Source organism: Arachis stenosperma, chromosome 9 (genome assembly GCF_014773155.1).
Source record: "Arachis stenosperma cultivar V10309 chromosome 9, arast.V10309.gnm1.PFL2, whole genome shotgun sequence".
Classification (NCBI taxonomy): domain Eukaryota; kingdom Viridiplantae; phylum Streptophyta; class Magnoliopsida; order Fabales; family Fabaceae; genus Arachis; species Arachis stenosperma.
Genome location: NC_080385.1, coordinates 152,276,793 through 152,283,415, shown reverse-complemented (window position 1 = coordinate 152,283,415; position 6,623 = coordinate 152,276,793).

The following is a 6,623-nucleotide window of genomic DNA, read 5'->3' as shown; positions in this document are numbered from 1 at the left end:
ACGCAAAAGAGTGATTCTATTCCGGTAGAGGAGGGAACCAAACCGGTGATTGGCGGCACTGTGACAGAGTGCTCTGCATTAGCTTTCACTGCGCGGATGGGAGGTAGCTGCTGACAACAGTGAGACCCTACACGAGCTTGCCATGGAAAGGAGTAAGAAGGATTGGATGAGGACTGTAGGAAAGCAGAGAGACGGAAGGGAAGGCATCTTCATACGCTTGTCTGAAGCTCTTACACCAATGATATACATAAGTATCTCTATCTTTATCTTTATGTTATTTTCGTTCATCACCATTATGCATTTGAGTCTGCCTGACTAAGATTTACAAGATGACCATAGCTTGCTTCATACCACCAATCTCCGTGGGATCGACCCTTACTCGCGTAAGGTATTACTTGGACGACCCAGTGCACTTGCTGGTTAGTTGTGCGAAGTTGTAGTGATCACAATTTCGTGCACCAGTACACAAACAAGCTAATTATGAAGTGAAAAACTATCTACAATGGTAACTCAAATCACTTATTAAACCAAATTAAAAGAGTGTGGAAAGAGTTTACCATGGTGGGGTGTCTCCCACCTAGCACTTTTTGTTAAAGTCCTTAAGTTGGACATTTTGATGGAGTCCTTGCTATGGTGGCTTATGCTTGAACTCTTCTTCGAATCCCCACCAATGTTTGCTCTTCCAATAGCCTCCGGGATCCCAATTTAAACGTACAAGGCCTTCAAGGGGGCCTAAGCAAGTAACGAGGCCCTTAAGTTGATAGTGATCTATGTATGTTCCGGGGTCCCATACTTTGTTTGTCAACTCCTTTTCTTCTTGATCTTCATGCTTCCAATAGGGTGGCAAATTTATTGAATTCTCTTTGTAACTCGTACTCATCATCTTAAACCCATTGAATTTGGCTTCACTCAACCTTTGAAACTCAAAGTTTGATCTCCTATCCTTTATGCACCTTGATTCACATTGTCCACCAACATCTAATCCGTTCTTACTCTCTAGCCCACAAAGAGCTCTAAGTTGACCGTCCGTTTCTAACAACGCATATTGATATGGGCCAAGAAAATTAAAGGATGAGATGATTACCCACTCAATTTGTGATTGGGACGGCGACTTAGCAAGGAAGATATTCAATGATCTTGACATTGTGGATTCCACTTCCTTTGGCTCCTCCACGATGATTTCCATCTTTTGATAACTCTTTTTAAATTCTTCTTGTTTGCTAACTTCCTTCAAACCTTTATTATTGATCAAGTCATGTGTTGGAGGTTGCGCACCCTCCTCAACATTGGTTTCACATTCGAAGGGGGAAGCTTCAACAAGATCAGCATTGTCACTTGATGTAGAGTTATTTTCGTTGATGGAACTTCCTTCTTGTTTAACCTCCTCTAGGTCTTCTTCCACTTCTTTATTTTCAACAATCTTCACTTCCTCCGCTTGTTGCAACATACATTCCATTTCCTTGTGCCCAACTTGAGACTCTAAAGTCTCCCTCATGCCTCCTTCTTTGGTTGCTTTCTCACAATCATCCGTGAACTCATTTGGCTTGTGATATGAATCCCAAGAATCTATCTTTTGACGGATGGTTGCTTGAAGTTGATCCATTTCTTCCTTGAAATGATCCCTTAGTTCTTGTTCCGCTTTACTAACATAAGTAGGATCATATTGCTCTTGGATTAATGGACATTGATATGCTTCCATGGAGGTTTGTGGCGGAGAGGAGAAGTCATAATATGGTTGGAAAGAAGATTCATCGAAGCTTTGAGGTGGGAAATTATTTTGGTTATTGGTAGAAGGTGAAACTATACGGGACGTAAATTCTTGGAGGGTAGAGGTGAAACTAGTGAAGGCGGTTTGGAGCTCTTCTTGCTCTTGAAGAATGATGCCAAGTGTATCATCCATGGGGACTTGGGTTGGAGGATAAAAATGTTGGAGTGGTGGTGATTCAAGGGTTGCTTGTTCATAATCGTCACAAGGGTATGCATAGGGGGAATATAGATTTGGATCATATATGGGCAATTGGTGGAAATAAGATGTGGGTTGAGAGTATGGTGCATAGAATGGTGGTGGTTGAGAGGTATAACCATGATAAGAATCATCATATCCGTAGGAATGATATGCATTATAGGGAGGATTACCATCATAGTAGCTTGAAGGGAAAGGTTGCCATGATGATTGCTCATATGGATATGGCTCCCCTCCTAAGAATTCATCTCTCCCATAGTGTGAGCCATCATTCAAGTTTTCATTGCCTACAAAATAGTCATAGTCATATCCAAAACCACAAGGACGAGAATTCATAGTGGCAAATAAGAACAAAACTAATAGGGATCTAAAGCTAACAAAAACTAACAAACAAACAAAAGACAAACATATTCACAATATTCACATATTTACATTAACCAAAAACATGGCACTCATGCGCATTCCCCGGCAACGGCGCCATTTTGACAAATGGATTTTTGCCGGTATAGAAATTATCAAGTAATCAGTCGTAGTATAGTCTAAACCGACGCAAAATCCATCATCAAACAAATCTACAATCTATAATCGAGAGTATTAGTCCCGAGTCGTTCTTCCCTAGGAATGCTACAAGGATGCATGTATTGGTTAAGTGGTCTTTTTGTGGCTTGAAGAGTGTGGCATAAAAGTGTGAATAAAAGAAAACAACAATCAATCAATATTAAAAGCCTTGGCCAAGGTTGAACATTGGAAGTCCCATCACTATAACTTCCTTCAATTGTGATAACAAAGGGGTTTTGCTTTACTTAGTTAACCCCTAATTAGAGAGGAAAGTCAAGTGAAAGTAATTAACTCAAGTCACAAGTCCTAGTCTTACCCTAGGGAAGTCTAGCTTTAGTGCACTCTAAGTCAATTAGCAATCCTCAATTCTTAATCAACAATTGACATCCATTATTCAAGTGTCTCCAATGACTCAACCACTAGGCCAAGTGAGGGAATGCTACTCCATATCTAAAGTTGGCATTTTCTCAAACATTTGGAGGGCAAGAATGAAAGACATAGTAAAATTGAGAAGAGACTTAGAATCAAAGCAATTCAACACAAGAGAAAACAACAATCAACAATGAACAACAATGAAAATGAGATCTTTATTGAATCAATAGAATCCAAAACAACAAAGCTAATTCTAAGATTTACAAGAATTGAACAATTACAACACTAATTGAGATTAGAGAAGATGATCTACAATATGAACAAAGTAAATTGAAAGTGGCAATAGATCTCACCAAGGAATGGTTGAGAATTGAGAAACATGAAGATGAATCTTAGAGAGAAGTTGGAGTTTCTCTCTCTACAAATATAACTAACTAAAAATATCTACCTAATGATCTAGAATTAGTCTATGGCTATGAATGGGTTGAATGTGTATGAATGTGTGTATGTTATGTCAATCCCCTTCAATCCTTGGCTCTTATATGCATTTTGGCGCCAAAGTTGGTTGCTGAAACCTCTCAAAATCGCCAGGCACGTGTTGTAATAAAAGAATCACGTGCGGGCTACGACGCGCGCGCGCACGGTACGCGTGCGCGTCCCTGGCTAATTCTGCGATGTGCGCGCGAGCGCCTTGTGCGCGTACGCGTGCTTGGCCGAAATCAATTCTTTGGCTTTTTGTGCTTCTCTCCACTTGCATGCTTCCTTCCTTGCCTTCTTTGATCCATGCCTAGCCTATTTCAATCCTGGAATTACTAGCAAACACATCAAGGCATCTTATGGAATCAAAGAGGAAATAGAATTCATCAAAATAAGGCTTAAAAAGCATGTTTTTACACTTAGGCACAAATACGGGAGAGATAACAAAACCATGCTAATTTATAGGCTAAATGTGACAAAAGGTTATCAAAATACTCTAAATTCAATACAAGACAAACCCTCAAATTGGGGTTTGTCAAGCATCAATCTCCTTCATGTTTTATAGATTGTAATTTTCTTTTTAATGTTTATCTTTCTGTAATTTCTTGAGTTAAAAGGCTAAATGAGAGAGTCATTGAAAGAGCCTAAGAGTGGAAAGAGGCAGAGAGATACACTTTAGTGAAAAGCCTTTAGTGATTTCAGATTTCTTTAGGTTGATTCTGTGTCTTGTATCTTGTACCAGTGAGGTATCTCTTTCTTAGTTGGGTTAGCACTAAGAGTGAAGAGTTAGGTATTAGCATAACCAAGTCAAGTTATGTTAGACTTAAGAATGAAAGGATTGTGTCAATCCTGTGGAATTGATGTATGTAATACTTCAACTATAGTGGAAATTCTACCACTGTTGTGGTGGAGACTGGATGTAGGTTGCATTGCACAAGGCAACTGAACCAAGATACATGATGGTGTCAGCTTCTCTCATCCCTACTCTGTTCTGTTTTCTGTTATTTATGAGACAAAAATAAATTGTCTAATAAATTTTCCGCTGCTGAGTTTAAACAGATTCAAATTAAAAGTTTGTTTTAAAAGGGTTATTTCATTAAAGTAAAAGAAGGTCATAGATTCAACCCCCTTTCTCTAATCCTTCTACAACCTTCAATTGGTATCTAGAACCAAGGTCTCAAGAATCAAACTTCATTGCTTGGAGCAAAGGTCCAATGACAAACAACTTGGGCATAACCACAGTTGCCTATACTCTAACTGAAGGCCAGTCAAACAATAAGCCTCCCTTCTTCAACAGGAAGAACTATGCATACTGGAAAGAAAGAATGAGGATCTTCGTTCAATCTATTGATTACAACATCTAGAAGTTTGTTGTGAGCAGCCCCAAGATTCAAACAAAAATAAGTGCTGATGGAGTGGTGACTCCAAAAGAAGAAGCTGAATGGAATGATGATGACAAGAAGAAAATGGAGCTGAATGCTAAAGCCATCAATCTTCTTCACTGTGCTATCAGCTTTGAAGAGTACCGAAAGGTGTCTAGATGCAAGACAGCCAAAGAAATCTGGGAGAAACTCCAATTTACACACGAAGGCACTAAACAAGTCAAAGAAACGAGGATTAATATGCTGCGAAAAGAGTACGATATGTTTAATATGAAGGATGGAGAAAGCATTTATGAAGTATTTAAGAGATTCTCAATCATAATTAACAACCTTGATGCTATGGGAACAACCTACTCAGAACAAACCCTATTGAAAAAACTCCTTAGAAGCCTCACAAAGGAATGGAAAACTACTGCCACTGTTCTAACCGAGAGCAATAACCTAAGCCCTATATGATGAGCTGAGAGGAAAACTCCTTGCCTATGAAGCCACACACAAAAATCTGGACCCAAAGAAAAATGGAATAGCCCTCAAGTCAAAAATAGAATCAAAAGAGAGTGAGTCTAGTGATGATATTTCAGATGATGAACTTATGTTTTTTGTTAGGAGACTTAGAAGGATAATGAAGAACAAAGGCAAACACAAGGGTTCAAGCTCAAAGGATTACAAGAAGGACTTGAGCAAGATTACTTGTCATCATTGCAAGGAGGTTGGACATTTTAAGTTCAACTGTCTAAAACTCAAGAAGGAGGACAAAGGGAAGAAAGAAAAGAAGAGAGTGCTCATGGCATCTTGGATGATCTTGAGAATAACTTGAATGAGGAAGAATATTTTGAAGGTGAAGATAAAATCTGCTTCATGGCTGGTAATGATCATTTTGATGAGGTAAATTACTATGACTTGTCCATAGATGATTTACATGCTATAATAGATGATCTTACACTAAATTCCTCAAAACTGTTGAAAAAATACACTAAATGCAAATCTGAAAAAGAAATGTTGAAAGCTAAAAATGATTTTTTGAGAGAAAAGGTGAAGGAAACTGAATGTGCTTTGAAAATTATTGAAGAAAACATATTTCTAAAATCTGAACTTGAAAAAATAAAAGGAAAGCACATTGTGGATCCTTCTCAAGAGCTTATTGCTGCAAATGAAATATTAAATGAAATGGTTAAAAGGCTGAATGGTGATTTAGCAAAATTTACTCAAAGTTCTAGTAACTTGGACAAATTACTTGCAAGTCAAAGACCATTGTTTAAAAAATCTGATTTAGGTTATGTAACCAAAGAGAGTGCAGTTTTTAATGATTTTTCCATGAAATTTGTGGCTTTTTCATAAAAAACTAAATCCACTCCTAACAAATTGGGTCTTGGATATGTTCCAACACATGAGGAGAAATTTGATGAAGTTTACACAAGTGAAACTGAGCCACCATCAAGAACTGGACCTACATCAAATAGGTCAGGTCTGGGATATATTTCGAATAAGGAGGTTGCTTTCAAAAATTCACCATTTTACAACAAAATCTTATATTCAAAAAGTCCAAATGTTTTTAAAAATTCTGGTTGGAACACTTTTGCAAAGAGGAACAATTACAATAAAAATCAGTTTGTCAAAAGAAATGCACTTCTTCCCAAAAACCAGAAAATTTTAGTTCTTTAATCATTTTCAGCACAATAACTCACCTTAGTTTTAGCGATATGCATCAGAAAATCATTGTTTTAACTGCAAGAAATTTGGTCACTCATATTCACAATGTTTCATTGAAAAAAGAATTGTAGGAAACCAAATTTATAATGTTGTTTGTGATTTCAATGCACTTGGGCAACCAAGATGGATTAACTTCAAAGGATACAAATTAATTTGGATAC